At 40.0% G+C, this 23,684-nt stretch overlaps 2 pseudogenes; both read left to right on the forward strand.

Moving 5' to 3' along the window:
• Positions 1-676: 676 nt before the first annotated feature.
• Positions 677-2,392, forward strand: LOC150091111 (small subunit ribosomal RNA; annotated as a pseudogene).
• A 2,633-nt stretch (positions 2,393-5,025) lies between these two features.
• Positions 5,026-5,172, forward strand: LOC150091112 (5.8S ribosomal RNA; annotated as a pseudogene).
• Positions 5,173-23,684: the final 18,512 nt, after the last annotated feature.

The following is a 23,684-nucleotide window of genomic DNA, read 5'->3' on the forward strand; positions in this document are numbered from 1 at the left end:
GTTGCGATCACCGGAAAGAATGGTGAGAAGCGTTTACACAAATTGACGGTACCTGTACTGTCAAGTAAATTAAAGCAGAAGAAATGAAAAAGGAAATGTAAGCCAAAAAGGGACGATTTTGGGCCACTTTCGCTGAGAAGCGTGTGGTGGTCGGATGTCTTCGTCACCCTAAAATCGCTGGGTGTTCGAAGAGTAGCTTCCAGAGACGAGGGCGAATAAAGCAGATACTGACACCGATAAGAGAAGTGTAATCGAAATGAATGGTGGAAAATATGTATATGTGGGCGCTGATCAATACCGATGGCTAATCGGCTCTGATAAAGTGCAGCGTCCTGTGAACTGCTGCCATGTGTTTCATCTCTCTATGCCTCTCGTTCCGTTTGCAAAGTAGTGCCTGTTGGTCTACACAGCAGATCCAGTCGCATGTTTCGGCCTGAGCTCTGATCGGGGGGCGTTCTGGATTCGAATTTCTATTTATTGAGTTTGCTGCCTATGCGAACGAGCGCCGAGATTTCTTATGAAGTCGAAGAATTCTTCCACACCACGAGTTGGACAGCGGAGCGGGGTCGAGGCGAACTGCTCCCCATTGCGAGGTCTTGTTTAAGCCATGGTATGCTGAGAGTGTACCGCGGTGTGTCGGAATTGGTGCAGTGCATTCGTGGACTGTTGCGAATGCTACCTGGTTGATCCTGCCAGTAGTCATATGCTTGTCTCAAAGATTAAGCCATGCATGTCTAAGTACATGCCTAAGCAAGGTGAAACCGCGAATGGCTCCTTAAATCATTTATGGTTCCTTAGATCGTACATTTTACTTGGATAGCTGTAGAGCTCCGACCTTCGGGACGAGCGCTTTTATTAGACCAAGACGAATCGGGCTTCGGTCCCAAACTCCTGGTGACTCTGGATAACTTTGAGCAGATCGCACGGTCTCGTACCAGCGACGCATCTTTCAAGTGTCTAAATTAGCAACTATTATGCGCCTACCATGGTCGTAACGGGGAATCAGGTTTCTATTCCGGAGAGGGAACATGAGAAACGGCTTCCACATCCAAGGAAGGCAGCAGGCGCACAAATTACCCACTCCCCGCACGGGGAGGTAGTGACGAAAAATAACAATAGAGGCCTCGTAATTGGAATGAGTACACTCTAAATGCTTTAACGAGGATCTATTGGAGGGCCAATCTGGTGCCAGCAGCCGGGGTAATTCCAGCCCCAATAGCGTATATTAAAGTTGTTGTGGTTAAAAAGCTCGTAGTTGGATCTCAGTTCCAGAGGGGTGGTCCACCGCATGGTGGCTACTTCCGGGCCAGAACAATCTCGCGGGTTTTCCTTGATTCTCTTCACGGAGTGTCTTGGGTGACCGGCACGTTTACTTTGAAAAAATTAGAGTGCTTAAAGCAGGTGTAACGCCAGAATAATGGGGGATGGAATAGGACCTCGGTTCTGTTTTGGGAACACGAGGTAATGATTAAGAGGGACAGAAGGGGGCATTCGTATTGCGACGATAGAGGTGAAATTCCTCGAGAGTCACAAGACGAACTACTGTGAAAGCATTTGTCAAGAATATTTTCATTAATCAAGAACGAAAGTTAGAGATTCGAAGGCGATCAAATACCGCCCTAGTACCAAAAACGATGCCAAGCAGCGATCCGCCTGAGTTCCTCAACTGTCTGGGGGGGGGGGGGGCAGCTTCCAGGAAATTTATTTATTTATTTAGAAAGTGTTGTGTTGGGGTTCCCTGGAAAGTATGGTTGCAAAGCTGAAAATTAAAGGAATTGTCGGAAGGGCACCACCAGGAGGGGAGCCTTTGGCTTAATTTGACTCAACACGGGAAGGATTGACAGATTAAGAGCTCTTTCTTGATTGTGTTGGTGCTGGGCCGTTCTGGGGGGGGCGATTTCTACGGTTAATTCCGATAACGAACGAGACTCTAGCCTACTAAATAGGGGACCGATCACCGAAGTCGGTCCGTCTTCTCAGAGGGATAAGCGGCGGTTAGCCGCACGAAACAGAGCAATAACAGGTCTGTGTAGCCCTTAGATGTCTGGGGCTGCACTCGCGCTACACAGAAGAAACGGCGTGCTCATCGCTGTCCGGAAGGACTGCGTAACCCCATCAACCTCCTCCGTGATGGGGATATAGGGGCTTGTAATTGTTCCCCTTTAACGAGGAATTCCCAGTAAGCACGAGTCATAAGCTCGTGTTGATTACGTCCCTACCCTTTGTACACACCGCCCGTCGCTACTACCGATTTGAATGATTTAGTGAGGTCTTCGGACTGACGCTCGGAGCGGCCACCGTGTTGCACCGGCGTGCCAGAAAGATGACCAAACTTGATCATTTAGAGCAGGGTTTCTTAACCAGGGGTCCAAGTACCCCTTGGGGGTCCGTGAGCGTGGATAGGAAAAAAATCAACTCATTAATTTCCTTCATTTATGAATGTATGTAATAAATTACAATTGTATTAGCTGTAACTGTAGTCACCAATAGAAATAACAGATATTTTCATATCATATTATAGTTATTGCATATCTAGAAAAATCGCTTACGCTCATCGGAACTTTGAAATTACGGCAGTTATTAGACCTGCCGCTAGATCGCACTTGATTGCAGTCTTGCTGTGGACAGACTATCATGCGACGTAGTGGGCAAACTATCCGGAAAAATCAGCGCCTAGCAAGCCACTTTTAACACGAATAGATATGCTGGCTACGAGTGTAAACCAGGTATGTTCAAACACGTCCTACGGTTTAGATAACAGTTGAAGTGTGTAATTTAACCTTTTCGCTGCTATGTGCGTGTATACCGGTCCAACGGTGGAGGCCACTGCAGTGCTACAGGCGTGTATGCACGCCCACCGTGTGTCTGTCAATGCATACAGTCTTCGTATATGTCTTCGTTAGTTGCTAATATTGCATTAATTATTTTTACATTAATTATTTGACATTTGTTACAGACCAAATTTAAGTTGAAATGTCGAAGAAAAGGAAGTATGATGAAAACTATGTATTATTTGGTTTCACTTGCATTAATGAAGTTGACGGGACTCAAATACCGCAGTGTTTTTTGTGCGGAGAAATTCTTGCGAACGGAAGTATGAAGCCAGCAAAACTGAAAGTCCATCTCAAGTCTGTCCATGCTGAAAATGCATCTAAAGATGCTGGTTTTTTTCGTGCAAAAAAATCTCAATTCGAAAAAGCAGGGACACTTCCAAAACTTGGATTTTCCATTTCACGAAAACCTTTTCTTGAAGCATCCTATAAAATTGTTTACGGTATTGCCAAGCAAAAGAAGCCCCACACTATTGGAGAGACTTTAGTAAAGCCATGTGCACTGGAAATGGTCGAACTGGTCTGTGGACTGGAACAGAGAAAAAAACTGGAAGCTGTTCCCTTGTCAAATGATGTAATACGTTCTAGAATAGTTGATATGTCTTTTAATATTTTGAAACAGGTCGTCGAGGAAAAAAAAAAAAATACTATATTAGGGTTACCCATAAATGATTATATTAACTGATAAATTGCGTATGTTCTCTGGTCGATTTGCCTGTTTTGCTGGACGAAAAAACCTCAGTTTCTGAGGGAAAAAACCTTGCTATCTACGCCTGAGACCGACTAACTCAGCCACGGAGTGAAAAAAGCCCACTAAAGTTCCTCGCGTCATGGACGGGATTCGAAACCGGGCCTTTTCCACCCGGTGTGGGGAGGACGGTGACGATACTACTGTGCTACCCACGCAGACTATGGTCATCGAGGAAATGGCAGCCTCGCCATTCCCCTTCATTATATACAATTGGGTGAAACTACAGACATTTCTCAATGTAGCCAGCTCCTTGTTTTTGTTCGCTGTGTGCATGCTGACACCATCAAAGAAGAATTCTTATTTTGTGAGTCTCTTTCGGAAACTACAAAGGCAGTCGACGTTTTCGAAATGGTAAAAAGTTTTTTTTACAAACGAAACTTTGAATGGAAAGGAAAACTTCATTCTCTTTGCACTGATGAAGCTCCTGTGATGCTTGGTAATACGTCTGGTTTTGCTACTTTAGTGAAAAAAGAAGTTCCTCAAGTCGTCGTCACACTCATTGCTTTTTATACAGACATGCACTGGCCACAAAGACTCTTCAGACAACCCTGAAAGAAGTATTGTCAACAGCCATAAAAGTTATCAACTTTATCAAAAGAAGTTCCCTGAATCATCGTATTTTTAAAAGATTTTGTCAAGAAATGGGAGCAGAATATGACCACACAGAAGTGCGCTGGCTTTCAAGAGAACAAGTCTTGAAGCGCTTGTTCGAACTAAGGGCAGAAGTTTCACTTTTTCTGGAAGAAAGAGAAAACCCATTCTTGGAACATTTTGAAAGGAAGGATTTTATCAATGGGTTGGCTTACCTGGCAGATATTTTTCACCATATGAATGAGATAAATCTTTCCATTCAAGGTCATGAAGTCACCATTATGGATGCAATTGAAATATTACAAGCTTTCTTGGCTCAGTTACCAATATGGAAGAAGAGAGTAGAGACCGACATTCTTGCAAACTTTCCACTGTTGCAGGAAGTGCTTTACCAAGATGTAGTTGAAATGCAAACTTCTCTCTCAATTTTTTGAAAAGATATCTGCGAACACTTGGAAACATTACAGAACTCTTAAAAGTTATTTCTATCTTGATGGCATGAAAATTTAACCATGGATCCGAAATCCTTTTCTTTCTGATATAAACTGTATCGAAGATGTTGACTTAACCAAAGATGAACTCATTGATCTTAGGTCAAAAAACTTACTACGGTTGGAGTTTACCTCAAAAAGCCTTGGAGAATTCTGGTGTTCCCTGAGATAAGCCTATCCTCGTCTTGTAAAGCGAGCTATGGAAGCTTTGATACCATTTGCAACAATATATCTGTGCGAATCGGGATTTTCAGCACTTGTAACAATCTTAACACTTGTAAAAAATCGACGCCCCAAAATGGCGTCGCCATGAGGCGCATGTCCATGTCTGGCTGAAATTTCTTGAAATAAAACCTTGAACAACTCTGAGCGGTGGATCACTCAGGTTGACGAAGAAAGCAGCCAGCTGCGAGACTTGGTGTGAATTGCAGGACACATTGAGCACTGATTTTTCGAATGCACATTGCGGCCTCAGGTACTTCCCGGGGCCTCGCCTGTCTAATGGTCGGATGACTAAATTCGAAGGATTGTCTGCGGCGATGAGTTCGTCAGCGCTCTCCTATGTGGCTGTCTCCGGGTGTAGAAGTCGCCTGGTCGGCTCAAGTAGAAAGTCGCTGAGAATGAAAATGAAAACGACCTCCGAAATGCGCTGCCCTTCGCGAAAAGGCGGACTTTAAGCAGCGAACAATTCGCTGGCCTAGCGCTAGGGTGGTGTGGAGGTTGAGTGCCACTGGTTGCCAATGTGCAACCGACGAAAATTTTTTTAACAAAAATGTAGACCTCAGATCAGACGAGACGACCCGCTGAATTTAAGCATATAAATAAGCGGAGGAAAAGAAACAAACAGGGATTCCCCTAGTAACGGCGAGCAAACGGGGAAAAGCCCAGCGCCGAATTCCGCGTCCCCTGTGGGCATCTGGAAAATGTGGCGTTTAGGAGAGAGCGTTCTGTCGGTTGACGGCGTCGCAAGTCTCCCTGAACGGGGCTGTGACCCAGAGCGGGTGCGAGGCCCATAGCTGATGCCATCTCCATTGGTTGCGATCTCCTTAGAGTCGGATTGCTTGGGAGTGCAGCCCTAAGTGGGTGGTAAATTCCACCTAAGGCTAAATACGGCCGTGAGACTGATAGCAAACAAGTACCGTGAGGGAAAGTTGCAAAGAACTTTGATGAGAGAGTTCAAGAGTACATGAAACCTCTCAGAGGCAACCGGGTGGGCCGCCGAAAGGGGGGGGGGATTCAGTCAGTGGAAGGGTGGCTGGTGCCCATCTGAATGACGGACCGCGCTAGGTCGGACGAGGATCAGAGTTTTCCCTGTCACTGACGCACTTCCCTCTGCTAGTAGGACGCCGCAACCAGTTGGGTTCCAGAAAGGAACTTGTCAGCCATAAAACTAAGACCCCAGCCACGGATGTACTTTTGCACAGGGAGTGGTGGGATCTGGCGGCTTAAATGGAATGCCCACAGTGCTGCCCACGTTGAGATGTTATTCCGGAAATGGCGTATTCTCTATACACTGTTGATACTGTCGAACGAGGATAGCGCAATTTCTGTACTACTCCGCGATAGAGTGCTTCATGCTTCGGGCACCTACTCTCAACCCTCTTTCAAAGTCGGTTTAACTCACAACGTTTATCTATACTGGCATCGAATTACCGTCTACGTGAATGCAGTAATGCAGTGTACCTATATACCTGCCAAGCAGTAGGTTCGTCCATTAGTGAGAAGGGCGACAGCGTAGCGTTATCCAGGAACCAGGTATCTCTTAAATTCTGTCCTTTCAGTGTAGTAGTAGTGGCATGTGATGCAAGAATGTTCTGTATTATCAGTACAGATGTTCTGTATTATCAGTACAGATGTTCTGTATTATCAGTACATTATCTTGTTTGTACAAATATTTTATATTAGTTTCCATGGATCCATGGATTTTGGGCAAAACGGAGATTTTGTTTTTGGGAAACTAAATTTTGACAGGGTCTTTCTTTGTCCAAAATTGATCTAAGGTATTACTTATGTTTTTCGATATATGTGTTTTTAAATGCAGCGACATCTGCAGCAGGCTAAGATCGATTGCGTTGATAATTTTCTCATTAGCATTAGTAGTCGCACATGATGCAAGAACGTGTTTTTTTTTTTTTTTTTTTTTTGCCGGATGCTATATAAGCATCTTCCCCCACCAAAAAAAAAAACACTTCCTATTTCACCTATCCATTCGCTCCTAAAGTTTGTCCAGTTCTTCCTTGAATTTATTTAAGCTATCAACTTTCAGAACGACAGATGGAAGTTTGTTCCAGAACACCATACTCTTAGGATCCTTCAGGACTGAACCACCACACACAGGCTTAACATATCTGGAGAAAAAAACCAAACAGATCCTTCTCAAGGGTAACCGTCAGAAAACAAGATCTGTTATAACAAATAGCCAACACTTCCATCAGGATCTTTACATTACCGAGAAGTTAAGTGCCTGGGTATTATTATAGACAGAAAACTTACTTTTCATCCTTATCTTGTCCACCCCTTTGCAAAAATATGTACATGCACCACAATGATAACTAAAATCTGCCGTGCGGACTGGGACCTCAAAGGAAAGGCAATAGCTTTCTGTACAATATCATATTCTTATCAATCGTTTGTTTTGGCGCAGTAGTTTGGTTTACCTGAGTTACACTAGTCCGTAATAAACAGAAACTAGACCATGATTAAAGAGGCCTGTGCGCTCTGGATTCATTATTAATATCGAATTACTGTGGACACAGAGCGAAACGGAGACAGAATAAATTATGATAAGTTTAATAATAGGAAAAACGCATACATATATTAGATTAGATACATACAAAAAGCTTTCGGTTAATTTGGTAACCTTCCTTAGGCAAACTGACAGTTAAGAGTGAAACATGAGGGCGTGTACTGGCAATAATGTACATAAACTGAGTGATTAATTGTTGGATGTTGAAGCCTGTGGCTGTGATGCATATGGACGTTGCCAACGTTTGTCATTAATAAAAATGGTTGTTTCGATGATAGGGTGGACACGACATCCACTGCTCCTGTTAACCGAGGTATTAGAGCATGTGATGTTCAACGACTCCAACCAGGCGCGTCGTCGGTAGTGGCGGGACCTATCTGCAATCACTACATCACGGTGTGGGTCAATGTCGTGGTGGTTGGCCAAACGTGTTCGGCAACCGGCAATGGCCGAGTGTTCCACAGTAATTTGATATTAATAGAAACTAGACTCCATCTCACAGTTACCAGACTTGCATTGTGAGCACGCAAGCCCTTCAAGTCCTAGCCAGTCTTCTGCCCCTGTACTTGGAGGTGATTAACAGTGAACTAAACCGACACCTAAAGAAAGGAATACAAACGGAGATTAGCATTAGCATAAGCATTAGTGGTGGCATATGATGCAAGAAAGAAAGCTAATACAGAATCAGCCAAAAAAATATATATATATATATTTCCATTACACCTATCCATTCGCTTTAAAAATTTGTCTGTTCTTCCTTGAACTTTCCTCTCAAAGATAGCAGGTTTCCGAGCCAATTAATACTACCTTGATAGCATCAGCAAATACTTTTACACCCTTTATATTTAATTGTATCCCATCCCTATAGAAGCAGTTTCTCCTGTTGACAAGTACAGACCATACAGAGAAAAATTCTATCCGGCGTTGCAAGAACGTTTTTTTTTTATTGGCGGATGCTGTACAATAATCTCCTTGTACAATGTCTCCAGGGCCGAATTGATTGACAAGGCTGTCATCATGTACTCCCTCTTATAGTGTCTGGGCAGAATTGCAGACACTTTTAAATTTATCTCTTAACTCGCGACTTTTTTCAACATTGACCTGCTCTTTTTAAGTAAGTCCGCATATCTCCTACTCTTAATGTGATTAGTGCCAACGTGTACATATCACCTTGCACAATATCACCTTTTGCGCATTTAAAAGATGATATATGCTCAACAACATCATCAACTTTTTTACCTGACAGACATAATCTGGTCCTATTCCACTTATCCTTTTTGCACATTATTTTCCCCGTTTCGCTGACAATAGCGTTACCGACAACTAGCTGCTGTGGGACCAGCGCATTCTGCATTGGGAATTGCTGCTGTGTTGCCTGATGAAGTACAAGCTTTGGGGTTGATGTAGGCCTCTCGGAGCTTGATGGGCCCTCCAATTTAAATCCTTCGAGGACATCTAGCCTGTTCTTCAAGCTCTCATAAAGGCCCATAACAATGCTGAATGTTGAACATCTATCATCCTCGCACTCTTTATATCGAGCACACACAAGACCTCCTTAGCAATATCATGTCTCATTCCTGAGAGTCTACAAACATTGAACAAGCAGTATATTTCATAAGGGTGCGATTCAGAGGACAAACCCCCTCAGTTCTCTCCCCTCGAGCCACGACCCTACCACTACCTTGAGCCTCTTTCTTTACTGCTCTAGTCTGCACGGTTCAAATTCAATATAATTAAAAATACTACTCTAAACTTATACCCTAATGCAGTAATAACACTGCGCACCGGTTATGCTATGAAATAAGTTACCATCCCCTGAGATCGATCTAACTTAACTACGTTGTAAAAAAGCCAATAAAAATTCCTTGCGTCATTAACAGGATTTGAACTCAGGTCTTTTCTATACGGTGAGGGTTAGCCGTGATTCTACCAAATGTACTACTCACGATGGCACTTAAGAGTTTTAAATATAGAGATTTTGAACTCTGCAACATTTAAAGAATCCAGCTCTGCAACATTTAAAGAACCCAGCTCTGCAACATTTAAAGAACCCAGCTCCGCAAACAGAAGCATGTCGAAAATCCACGTTAACCAATTCCTTAAAATTTTCCCAATTCACCTTTTATAGGGATAATCTTCTGATATCCTGGGGAAGAGATAAGTCATGCGAATTTGTTGAAAAGGAGATGTTTACGGAGATATCTCTATGATCGCTATTTGTCAAATCCATGTGGCTTTTCCAGTCGAGTAGCTAATTAGTGTAACCTGGAGAAAAAATGAAGAGATCACTATTTGATTCATCGTGTACATTAGAAAAGGTGTAGGGCTTGTCTGGGAGATTTAGAATATTCAAATTACATGACAAGAAAAATTCCTCGAGAAGGTTCCTCCCGGACATTAAGTCCCCTGTGCCAAAGAGGTGATTTTGCATTAGCGCCCATAGTGATTAAAATATTGAAATATTCAAACAGACTGAAAATCCTGTCCAAGTAATGAAGTGAGTTATTAAAATCATCTGCAGGTGGACAATATAAAGAAACGAGATAAAAGAATAATAACTACGTAGAAACCAGAAACCAGACAAAGACTAGACATTATATTTAAAATGTCTAGTCTTTGTGACATTATATTTAAAAAAATTACTATGGATGATTTTGGATTGTCCTCAGATATGTGTGTGTGATTCGTACATTTAAAGGATATCCCACGACCTTGAAAGAATTTACACCTGTTTGTGTATATCAGAACAGTTCCTACAGCATATAATATCGAATTGATATCCCTCAACGACAAGGCGGCATTCATTAGAAACAGCTCGGGAACGCTGTCCAATTAATTTAAGAATTTTGATGTGGTACGATCTTAGATTATTTTGTGCACAGAAGTGGTATTAAAGTTTGTATTATTCATGAACGATTTTCGTACGGGCTAAATCAACTGCAGAGATGTATTTGGGAGATTTTGCATCCCGAACAGAGTGGTTAAAATCACCGTTTCTCCGCTTACAGTTGATATACTTTGGGATTTCATCTTTATGTGTATATTCTGCGAAGATATGATCACCATTGGCACAGTGGCCACAAGACACAATTTTGCGTGAAGAGTATTGTGATGAGGACTCATTGGCATTTCAACAACGTAGTGAAGCACTTCGACAACGTAGTGAATCTCTTGAATTTGTGAGAAGAAAAGCCTTAATGAAGTCAGTCATTGTCCATTAAATGATTCAATAATCTGGGAGAAAATCCATGTCCTATAACCTAGTTTTAAAATTCATTTTAGGATCCAGAATTCAATTCAAAATTACATCTTAATTTATTTTTATGTGAAACCGTAATCCTGGAGATCTTTGTAGTAAATGACTTCCTTAGAATATCTAATGACTTCCTCTAATCAAGTTTTAGAGGGGAACAGGTATCCTGTGTGTTATAAGACACTCAGCCTAAAACACTGATGGATCCAATATCTCTCTATTACAGAAGATTTAGGAGAAGTCCGGTTGGCCTGCCTCCCTAAAATCCACTCATGCGCACCTTCTCGACGGTAAGCCCTGTTACGTCACTTAGGTGGCAACGAACGTGTAGAGTGGTTCTCTTCAAGACGCCTGGTCAGCGTGAAGAGAAAAAGACCAAACCTCCAGCATGAGAGCACAACAATACAAATGGCCCTCAGTCCCCAGCAGCTTTCACTCTCCCTCTTACGGCAGCGAGAGGATCAGAGTGGAAGCAGAGGGTGCTAAGAATCTCTGGGTACGAGCAGGCTGCCATGCACGGAAACTGAACTTGGCCTGTTATAACGTACGCTCACTCATCGGTGAAGACAGGATATTAGAGCTGGAAAAGGAATTAGAAAATGTGAATTGGAATATCATCGGTTTGGCTGAAACAAGAAGAAGAAGAAGAAGAAATGAATCTTTTATAAGTTTATCAAGTGGAAATCTGCTGTACACCAATGGAAACAGTGAAAGGAGTGAAGGTGGAGTTGGGTTTCTGGTCCATAAAGATTTTAAAAACAACATTTTGGAATTCAAAAGTACGTCACCAAGGGTGTCAAGGCTAATACTCAAGATTTCTAAGAGGTACAAGCTAAAGATTATAATGATTTATGCACTAACATCAAGCCATGATGATGAAGAGGTTGAAGAAATGTACACCGAAATTGAGAGTCTTCTAGATTATCAGAAAACCCACTACACTATTATTATTGGGGACTTCAATGCTAAGGTTGGAAAAAGGCAAACAGCGCAGAAAGAAGAACTATAGGAAATTTTGGAATTGGTGAAAGAAATAAAAGAGGTGAAAGACTTGTGGAATTTGCAGAATCTCAAGGACTGTCAGTAATGAACACTTTTTTCAAGAAAAGGGTGAACAGAAAGTGGACATGGAAGAGTCCAAAAGGATTAACAACTAATGAAATCGACTTTATCCTCACTAACAGAAGATATATTGTGAATGATGTTACCGTCCTGCATAAGGTAAATGTTGGAAGTGATCACAGAATGGTAAGATGTACACTTGATATAGATGTAGGAAAGGAAAGGAAAAAACTGACTCGAGTAAATAATACAAAGGTCTTTGAGATAACAGACGATGGGAAAAAGCAGAATGTACTGGAACTTAAAAACAAGTTTGAGCTTCTGCAGACTGCTCAGGACCAAGATATCGACGAGGAATATTACAACTTTCTGAAAGTGATAAAGCCCAAGAAACCTATAGGGAAACAGAAATCCAAAGAAGAAAAAATTAGTCAAGAAACACTTATCATGATGAACCGAAGACGACAAATGAAGAGCAATAAAAACACTGACAGGGATAAAATTGAATACTGTATACTGAGTTAGGCAAAGCCATTAGAAAGAGACTCAGAGGACATAAGAAGATTTAACACAAGAAAAATAGAACAAGCATTAAGGGAAAACAAAGGATTTAAATCAGCAGCCATGAGCAGTAATACAGAAAGACAAATGATACTGAAACTGAAGAATAGCGATGGTGTACTTATAAACAGCAGAGAAGGCATAATTCAAATAGCAGAAGACTACTATAGAGAATTATACAAGGAGCGAGTGAATGATACCAGCAGTGGGGAAGATGGATTGCAAAGTAGCAACACATACGACATACCCGATATTCTTCCTTCCTGATGAGGTAGAACATGCATTGAAGAAAATGAAGAATCGGAAAGCCCCCGGGGGAAGATGAAGTTACTGTAGAGTTGTTAAAATTGGGAGGAAGAGACATAACACAAAAACTGGCAAGGCTCTTCACAAAGTGCATTAGAAAAGGTGTGACGCCTAAGCAGTGGAATAATGCAATCATAGTTTGCTGCATAAGAAAGGAGATAAATCAGAAATTGGAAATTATAGACCAATTAGCTTGTCATCCCACATCTACAAGTTGTTCACAAGGGTCATTACTAACAGATTAGAAAGAATACTTGTTGAGAATCAACCGAAAGAGCAAGCTGGCTTTAGGACAGGATTCTCAAATATGGATCACCTTCACGTAATATCACAGCTAATGGAGAAAGAAAATGAATATAATACACCATTATGCCTGGCATTTGTGGATTATGAAAAGGCATTTGACTCCATACAGCATAAGACAATGTTTCAGGCACTGGAAAGACAAGGCATAGATACCCCATATATTATGATTTTGAAGAAAATATATGAGAGTGCTACCTCCTTTATTAGACTAGACAAAGACAGTAGCAAATTTAAAATCGAGAAAGGAGTTCGACAAGGAGACACAATATCTCCGAAGCTATTTACTGCTGCCCTTGAGGAAGCTTTCAGAAGATTAGACTGGACGCAGAAAGGAGTCAATGTGAACGGAGAGTACCTAAACCATTTACGATTTGCAGATGACATTGTGGTTATAAGCCACGATCCCAAAGAATTAGAGGAAAATCTTAATCAGTTATGCACAGTTAGTAAGGATTTTGGACTAAAGATGAATATGGCTAAAACAAAAGTAATGATGAACAAGTATGCCACGGAATGGGAAATAATGATTGAAGAACAGTAATTGAAAAGGTGGAGTCATATACTTATCTGGGACAAGTTATTAGCTGTAATAATGATAAATGGCTGGAAGTCAAGCGAAGAATAAATTTTCGATGGATAGCATTCAGGAAATATAGTCACATACTGAAGAGCAATATCCCAGTTTGTCTGAAACGTAAAATAATGAACCAATGTATACCCCCACCATGACTTATGGAAGTGAAACTTGGGCACTCACCAAAAGAATGGAAGAGAAGCTGAGAACTACACAGCGAAGAATGGAACGAATTATATTGGGAATCAGACTGTTAGATAAGAAGAGAAAACATGGATTAGGCAGCAAACTCAAGTAAAGGACATTCTTATCAAAACTAAAGAACTAAAATGGTCTTGGGCAGGACACATAGCTCGAAGACATGATGACAGATGGACTAAGAAAATAACAGAATGGTACCCAAGATGAGCTAGAAGAAAACCTGGAAGACAAAGGCGGAAATGGATAGATGAAATTCATGAGTTTTTGCATAGTAAATGGATGGCCAATGCTCAAAACAGAAGGAACTGGAAAGTTGCTGGAGAGGCCTTCATCCTGCAGTGGATTGAAAATGGCTGATGATGATGATGATGATCATGATGATGATGAATCAAGTTTTTGATTAGAGAGTTCATGTACTAACACTGCAATAGTGAAAGAAGATGAGTTCACTAATTTATCATTATCTTTGGGAATCTGCAGTTTCAGCAAGAAATGCTTTATTATGTATCATCCTAATTGATTTTTATGTTTCTGTGCTCTTTACGGAGAGTATCATCAACAGTGTCTCTCACATCCAAGACCACATCCATCACATCCTGAGAAGAATCAGTCGAGTATATCGGAAATATGACATTTCCGATATGCTGAACTGTAAACCGACTCACTCTATATTAGATTGTCAAAACGGTTTGGCTCTGATCTGAGTTCATCTATCTTAACATGTAGACGCTCGTTTTCAATTATTTAAGGCTATGGTAATAAATTTCTAGATCTGCTCATAATTCTAAAACAAAATTAGGGAAGTCTTAGTTATCTTATTAGTCTAATTTATAGTTTATTCGATGAGCTATTTCTCTCAATTAGTCACTGATTTGTATAGGTAGGAAATATCGTTAATCATATTAGGCTCAACCGAGGGAGTAGACAAATACTGAGGTTGTGCAGTGTTACTCTCACAAGTAGAGAAGACTGGAGGATTATCCTCTTTAATAATATCTTCATGAGTCTCTAGATCAATGCTTGTAGGCTCAGTATATGTAGAAACTGGCTTTTGCTCAACTGTAGAGTTTTGGTCACAGCTAGTTAATGCAACCCGAGATGTCTAGCACGAGCAGTTTTTGTATCAGTTTGTTTTTCACCATCAGACTGTGACTGTGAAGATTTATTTGAGAGCGAAGGAAAGTCCTCATCCTCAATGTCAGGCATACCAGACACTTTATCAGATCTAATTTTAGCTTCCATAATAGTTATTTCAACTTGTCTTGAAATAAATAAAGTTTATTTAAAGTGTCAGTCTTTTTTTTTTTTTTTCTTAGAAAATATCCTGGACGACTTCGAAGAAATCCTGGAAGAAAGAACAGTTATACTTATCTATATCACACAAGTTATATTATGAGATATATGTTATACACGCAGTGGCCCAGTTATCAGAAGTGGAAAATGTAGCAGGAGATAACAGAAATTTCCAAACTTTGGAAATGTATATTACATAAACTAATCCCCAAGAGACTTTTCAAAAATAAGTAAATTGGAGGGATGGTTAAAGTAATAGGAATAAAAAAAAAATCTGTCCAATAGGAAGACAACACTTAAGGTCAAACGTTGACCTTTGGCTGGTTTGTCAATCGCTCTTGAGCTAGTGTTGCCGATTGAGCTCACACAATCATACCCTTTTGAAACTCCGCGATATCTTTACGGCCCATAACTGCTACTTTATCGCTTTGACTTGTACAACCAGATGTAAATTATCACTGCTCTAGAGTACGTAGCTGTTTGGCTTTTTATATACTGCGAGCTATGCGGCATAGTATATTACGGTTGGGTTTGTAGCAAATTAGTGATCATTGAGTGTATACTAATATAAAATTTTAATTGTGTTTCCACAGTATCAGTATCTAAGACCAAGAGAGGGCCAATTTTCAATTTTGATTAATGATTGTCAGAGGAATGTTAGCATGCTCTGGGTCCTCTGATCATTATCAGAGGACCCAGGGCATGCTACCCAAACGGTCTCCAAACATAATATCACCGCCTCCTGCCTGCGGAACACTAAAAGTGCATCCAGCGGCCATGGCCTTATGTTGCTTTCTCTAAATGCGGATACGCTCATCAATATGATAAAGTTAGAAACGGGATTCATTGAACTAGACGACAGATTTCCACACGTCTGTAGGCCAGTATTGGTGCTGACGTGTTCATGCAATGCGCAGGTTCTTGTGTCTCGCAGTGAGCATGGGTACCCATGAGTCGTGGCGGCTGCAGCCTATACGAACTAATGTTCGGCGCATAGTTCATGTGTATATTGGTTTTGCTAGTACTAGATTGTTCTAGGTGGTTATCAGGGCCATGTTGTTGCTGCTGCGGTTACGAGATGAGAAGACACGTGTTGTTCACCGCAGGCCTCGACCACATATTGTGTCCTGTGTGTGCGTGTGTGCGTGATCTTTAGTTGGTTTTCCGACCGCTGTTGAGCCAGTTACGGCAGACTCGTGACACCACAGAATGGTATCCCATGGGTAAGTGCCTTTTGGAATGACTGTGGAGGCAAGACATACAGGTGCCAGTATCTCGACCATGGTCAAGAGACTGGCACCTGCATGTCTGCCTCCACAGTCATTCCACGTTCGAAGTCGGAAAGATCTTGTCGCCGATCCATTCTTCCTCGCAGACCCTCAAAACATTAATCGCTACTTGTGCGAACGACAATCTTATATCAGCTGTTCCGACTTTGAGCCTTCACCAGCGTCACAGACCAGTCCATTCCTACACAGGGAATGTGAAAAGGCTTTTGCTTACTTAATTATTTTCGGTTGCTAAAATAAATATGCATACTTCTCATCTCACACTGTGCTCGAAGTTCATGACTTTGGCATAGGTTCTTTCAGATGTTAGTATTTCACTATAAAAGTAAGCAAACTGACCATGAGGAATAATATAAGATAAGATAATATGATATAATATAAGATAATATAATATAATAATAATATAATTCAGTGGCCTACTTAGAAGTATCACAACTCTGCAAGTTAGCATTCTACTCGTATTTTATTCCAATATGCGCCTTACGAAAGATCAGCCCCAAAGTTTTAGAAAGCTTCCATGTTTCCCAGATTAAAAGGGTTCATAATACAATTTTATATATTATGCTGTAATATTAAAAATCTATAAAAATTAAATATTTTAAAAAAAATTACCTTGGTTACGAACGCTGCTATTTTGGGAAATTTCCAACGTATAAATATTCCAGCTGCAGCTGGAGAAGTCACTGAAACAAGGGTTGAGGCTAAGTTTGCATATGGGATTACCAAATCTTCAGTCTCGAGGTAACGACCATAAATCCATATATTTAGTGGCATGAAACCCATTGCAAGAACTGTGGATAAAGAAGTCATAGCAATACTGGAAGGTAATCGGGAAGAAAATTTGTTACTGCCTCAATGTTGCTATTCACTTAACAGGTAACTAGCTGGATGATTAAGTTAGTCTTCATAATAATAGCAAACGTAAATATAATATAATAACAATAGCAAACTATATTAAAGTTTCTTTATTTTTAGATTTTTAATCAAACAGGATCGACATCTTTGCAGCGTCTACAGGACTACTTCTTTGATTTAAAAAAAAAAAGCATTCCTTAAATTGCACAGAGTTTTTCTGGATAAATCCACTACAGCTGTCAGCAATAATAACCATAAAAAAAAAATAAGCAAACTAAAACTGCACAAGTTTTAATACAGGAATGCCTCTAAAAATTTAATATTTCCTGTATAGTTGCCTCACATTTCAAAAAAAAAAAAAAAAAAAAATCAGAATATATCTGTCAAAGTAACAAAACTTGTATTTTTCTTAATCTGCAAGCTAAATAGGAAATAATAAATATAAAAATCTTTTATTGCTACTTAATCTCAGTGGGTACCACCGCACTAAGAATAAGTAACAACAGTCTTTTCTTTATTAGTGAAGTGTTACTTATTCGAGGTAGTGTAATACATGGTAACTTGTTGTGAAGGTAGTCAATATATGTTATTCATTTAAATCGGTTGCCTTTACACTACTGTACTTTTCTTTTATGGGCTATCTATGGTGTATTAACACCGATATTTTATAGTATATTTTAAGCTCATATCGTATTATGCTTTGTACATTTATATTTTAATATACTTACCTCCTGTAAAGGGATAGATACCCCTACAGAAAATATTCATTTCAAATTATGCGAAACTATGTAATATCAAAAATGTTTTTGTAATTATTACTGTTTTAATAAAAATGATTATTAGTTTTATTAAATAATAATTATATAATTTCATTATATAATTATTATTGTTCTTCTTTTCACACTCACAAAAAGTGTCTTGTTCTCCCTACTTAGTGCACCTTTCATGCAACCAGTTCTTGTAGGTAACACACTTTAACCAACTAACTATTTCTTCTGTCAAAAAATAATTCTATTTGTATTATTGTTCACAGTTATTAGAATCTATCACATCACACTTAATAACTGCCAAGATTTATTTATTTCTCTTGTTCTAAATCTTTATTTTTAATTTTTTTTGTCATAATATTTTAACTTCATTATTTAAACTAACCGACTTTTTATTAAAACTAACCGTCTTCTTTTATTTTGACTTTGCAATATTTAGAAATGGATATTGACCAAAGCGAATAGCATCAGAAATATTTAAAGAACGATCGGATACTGTTAGAGATTCCAAAGTCTGTTTCTTTGTGCGAAGGCTGGTCAATCAGTTCCTGTTTGAAAATACTGCAGAGGAATAGTTAGGTTTTGACACCCTTGGCAAATTCGTGGCTACGGGCCTTTTTTCAGTAATCGGTAAAATCATAAAAAATAATAATCAATACAGTCGGACCTCTGTTTAACGAACTTGTCCAGGAAATATGAAATTATTTTCTGCACATAACAATATAAATTTTAATATTATTTTAAATATGTTTCCAATTTTTAAATTCTTAGTGCTGCTTGTGCAACGTCGTCAATTAGTCCACTTTTTTAAAACTTATGTTTTTCTTATGTTTTTTTTTTTTTTTTTTTGGCGTTAACCAAAAAAAAAACAAAAAAAAAACACATCCCATTTCACCCATCCATTCACTCCAAATTTTTGTCTAGTTTTGCCTTGAAATTATTTAATTTGTTGACCTCCACTACAACAGACGGAAGTTTGTTCCAACTATCAACCACCGTTGGCAAAAGGCGAATTTCCGCACATCTATTCTACAGTTGTCTTTCCTCAATTTGAATTTATGTCCCCTCAGGTGAGTAATCTGAGCAAGAGGAAGAATCCCATTATCATTGAGTTTGCTTGAACCATTCAAGTCCTTATATACCTCAATTAGTTCACCTCGCAGGTGTCTAGTCTCCAGAAGATGCAATTTGCAGAACATAAGCCTTTCTTGGTAATACCAACCCTTTGTTCCAATCAGCAATCTCTTTGCTCTTTTCTGTACTCGTTCCAGCAGCTCTACGTCTTTCCAAAAATAAGGCCTGCAGACCTGTATGCAGTACTCAAGATGTGGCCTGACCATTGCCTTATACAAGGGGACAATCACTCACTTATCCCTGCTAGCAAAATTCCTGTATATCATTGACAAGATACCACGATTAATCTTGCAGCCTGTCTGCACTGCTCAGAAAACTAACTATCTGACTGCACAATTGCCCCCAGGTTCTTTTCATTCTCCACTACCCTGAGTGTAGCATCACCCAGTTGATACGTTATTCTGAGGTTACTGCTACCCATATGCAGTACTTTACATTTGTCAATATTAAACTTCAGTTGCCACCTCTCCGCCCATCTTCCCGACTTTTCCAAATTCTGTTGCAGTAGCGTACTATCGTTACTGTTATTATCAACCCTGCAAACCTTCGTATCGTCTGCAAACTTAGACATTAACCCTCATATACCTTCAACAATATCATTGATAAATAATGAAAACAACAATAACAAAACAAACAAAAAAAAACAAAAAAACAAAAAAAACAACAAAACAAACTTCGTGCACTAATAACATTAGTGCATGAAGAGCAGTGTCCATTGATAGCCACTGTCTGCCTTCTCCCACTCAACCATCACTTTATCAATCGTAGTAGCTTCCCCTTGATGCCATACCTCTCCAATTTGTGCAGCAGTCTTCCATGTGCAACAGTGTCAAAAGCTGTTCCATGTGCAACAGTGTCAAATTGGTCAAACAAGACCTCCCTTTGACAAACCCGTGCTGTGTCTTAACTATTATTGCAGTCTTGTCTAGATGATCCTTCAATGCTTCTTTAACCAGTGATTCAGTTATTTTCCCCGGAGCACAAGTTAAACTAACAGGTCTGTAGTTACTTGTGTCACCTTTTGAACCTCCTTTGTGAACTGGTGATACATTTGCACACCTCCAGTCCATGGGGACCTCCGCTGAGTCCAAGGAAGCGCTCGTAATTATCGCTAAGGGTTTGCTTACATCGTTTGCTGCCTGGATAGATCCCGTCCACCCCAGGTACCTTCCTTATGTTTATCTTCGACAATTTCTCCTCCAATTTGCACTCAGTTATTACAAAATCACTTAGCCCCCTGTTAGCGTTTGATAAACTTCTGGCACTCCCCTCATTGAATAACTCCTTACGTGTGAATTTAGACGCAAAATACTTATTTAGTTTATCAGCTACCTGAGCATGATCATCCGAACCCTGGGGAACTCCACTAATAACATTTGCTCACGAAGAGCAGTGTCCATTGATTACCACTTTCTGTCGTCTCCCACTCAACCATCCCTTTATCCATTGCAGCAACTTGCTCTTAATAATGCCATACTGCTCCAATTTGTACAGTAGTCTTCCGTGTACCACAGTATCAAAAGCTTTCCTAAATTCCAAGTATATGTTATCAAAATTAATTTTTGCATCCAGTTCCTTTGTGACCACATCATAGTATCCAATAAAATTTATCAAACAAGACTCCCCCTTACCACACCCATGCTGTGTTTGAACTATAACATCAGTCTTGTCCAGATGATTCTGCATCGCTTTCTTAACCAGTATTTTCCCTGAAACATCCAATAAATCCAATAAACAGAAGACTAACAGGTTTTTAATTACTCATGTCGCCCTTTGATATCCCTTTGAGAATTTGGGACATATTTTCATATCTCCAGTCCATAGGGACCTCCCCTGAGTCCAAGGAAGCTTTCATAATTATGGATAAGAGTTTCCTTACTTTCTTTGCTGCTTCCCTTAATATAACTGAATAGATCCTATCCACCCCAGGTGCCTATCTTATGTTCAATTTCAAAAATTTTCCTCCACTTCCCTACAAACCTCCTCTTGCGAATGTAGATGCAAAATTCTCATTCAGTTTGTCAGCTACCTCAGCAGGTTCAGCAACAATCAACCCATCGATGTCAAGTGGACCAATCTGATTCATCCCTTTCCTTCTAGAGTGCACATAAGTAAAGAAGACTTTACTGTTTTTTGTTTTTTTTTCCATTGTTTGCCAAATATTTCTCGTAATCTGTCTTTGCTTGCCTAACGTCCTGTGTGACTTGATTACAGACAATCTTACATATACCATAGGCATCTACTATGTCCTCCGCTAATTTATATGCTGCCTATGAATTTTTCTTCTCTGCCTCGAGTCACATTAGTTCATCTGACATCCATTTAGGCCTAAACTTTGAACAGTATTTCTTTGTCGGTATGAAAAGCCTAGTAGCTTCTAAGATTAATTCCTTGAATGCTACCCATTTAGAATTTGCTGTTGGTAACATCATTAGTTGGTCCACCGTATAAAATTTTAGAAATCTCTGAGATCACTGTAGTCACCTGTACGAAAGCAAAAACCCTTTCCTTTACCCCTGATGGTAGTTACATCTTTAAGTAAATCGCAAATCAGTACACTGTGATCACTGCCACCTAGTGGTTCCTTTATTGGCAGATTCTTAATGCAAGAAGAATCACTGCTGCTAATCAGATCAAATGTATTACTCCCTCTGGTTGCCTCTCGAACATGCTAGAGTAGAAAACAATCATCCAATAAATCCAAAAACGTTTTGCTATTATGTGAGTGACCAACCCACAAGTTCCAGTCTATATCTGGGAAGTTAAAATTCCGCATTATAAGACAATCTGATTTACTGGCCCACTCTATTTCCCTGTACTGTTCGTCGTACTCATCACATTAATTAGGCATATAACACACTCCTACTCTCATTTTCCCTTTCCCAGTGTTTATGTCACACTAAAGAGATTCAACATTGTACTGTCCATCCCTCTCAGTTGGATGTACTTTCTTAGATTTTATGTGTTTCTTAACTAACAGCATAACCCCTCCTCCCTTCCTACCCTGTCAAGCCTTTCTATACACATTGTACCCCCCAAATTTCAATTCTGCATTCCTTATCTCTGTGTGACACCATCTCTCTGATATCCCAACCACACCAGTACCTTAAATTCATGAAATTTATTTAATATACTCCTAGCATTGTTGTACATTCAAGTATACATGCACCTATTCCTACTCTTAGTTACCCTAACATAACCCATGAATTTACTTGTTCTCTGATGATTCCCAGCAGCCTCTGAAATCTCCATTACCTCGCTTTTCAGACTGCTGCTCATTCCTATAGAAGCCGTGAAAGAATCACCTTCACCTCTGCCTGTGGCTACCGTTAATCTATTAGTCTGTGAATTCACCCAAGCTAGCAATTTTCCGACCCACTTAAAACTGCCTTGATAGCATCAGCAAATATTCTTGCCCCCTTTCTATTTAATTGTATCCCATCACTGTAGAAGCAGTCTCTCCTGTTAACAAGCACAGACCATCATTGAGAAAAATTCTACCCCATTTTTGAAGTCCCTTTTCTATTAATTTCCATTTTGTGAAATTGTTTGTGTTGTAACGAATTCTTACGATACAGAACGTTTGAATTTCGACATTTCCAGTGCTTAAATCTAACAGAGCTGCAAAATGGAACATTATTTGTGCCAGATACAAATAAGAGGCACCGAAAACTACATATTGCATCTTTGTTATTGAAATAAAATATCCGTTTTCTCTTGTGAAGAATGTACAGTGATAACACAGTTTAATATAATACAATAAAATATACAATGGCAGCAGCTTTCAATACTGACAAGTCTCTTTTTCAACTGATAACATGATTTGAATACAACAGTTAAGTGCAATGAGTTGAGAGTGAGGCACCTTATTCATTTCCTATTGTTGTTGCACGGACATGCGCTGTTTTTTACTCCAGCGTTTACCAGCCTTAAAATGGTTGTCTCTAGGATGGGGTGCAGACGTCTGCCTTTGCAGCGGTTTATGGCCTTTGGATTGTTTAATATATTAAGTGACTCTAGCCATAGGTGGTGGCGAAAGTGTCGTGAGTCTATTTCGAAGTCACGTTTGGGATCAAGATTGTGGTTGGTGGCCCAAAAATGTTCCGCGACTGCGGATTGGTCAGTTTCGAAAAGCCGGATTGCTCTGTCATGCTCCGTAAGGCGATCTTGAAGATGTCTTGATGGGCCTCCTTTGTAGCAACTGTCACAGTCTCTACAGGTGATGCGATATATTACATTGCTGCGTAAGAGAGGTGTGACAGGGGTCTTCACACTAGAGACAAGTGAACGTAGGTTTCGGCAGGGTAACTGTACGCATCTGATGTTGTAATTTCTAAGAATTTTTGAGATCCGTCCTGACACGCCTGGATAATAGGGAATGTAGGCAGACGGTATACCGTATTGGTTCAGTGGTCTTGGGTGGGATATGAGTTCTTGTGCCTGTAATAGGCACCTGTTTAGCACATGGGATGGATAACCACATTTGGTTAGGTCCGCCTTCACACGGGAAATCTCGTTACGTCTAATTGCATCAGTGCTGGAATGGCTCCAAGCCCTGGAGAATAGGGTGCGGGCAGTGCTGTTGAGATGACTGGGTGCGTGGCCGGATCTGTAGTTATCAAATTGTCCGCACCACATGGGTTTGCGGTATACCGAACGGCCTACGCGATGCA

The sequence above is a fragment of the Mastigoproctus giganteus genome, chromosome 1 (genome assembly GCF_048544385.1).
Source record: "Mastigoproctus giganteus isolate SK-2022 chromosome 1, ASM4854438v1, whole genome shotgun sequence".
NCBI lineage: Eukaryota > Metazoa > Arthropoda > Arachnida > Uropygi > Thelyphonidae > Mastigoproctus > Mastigoproctus giganteus.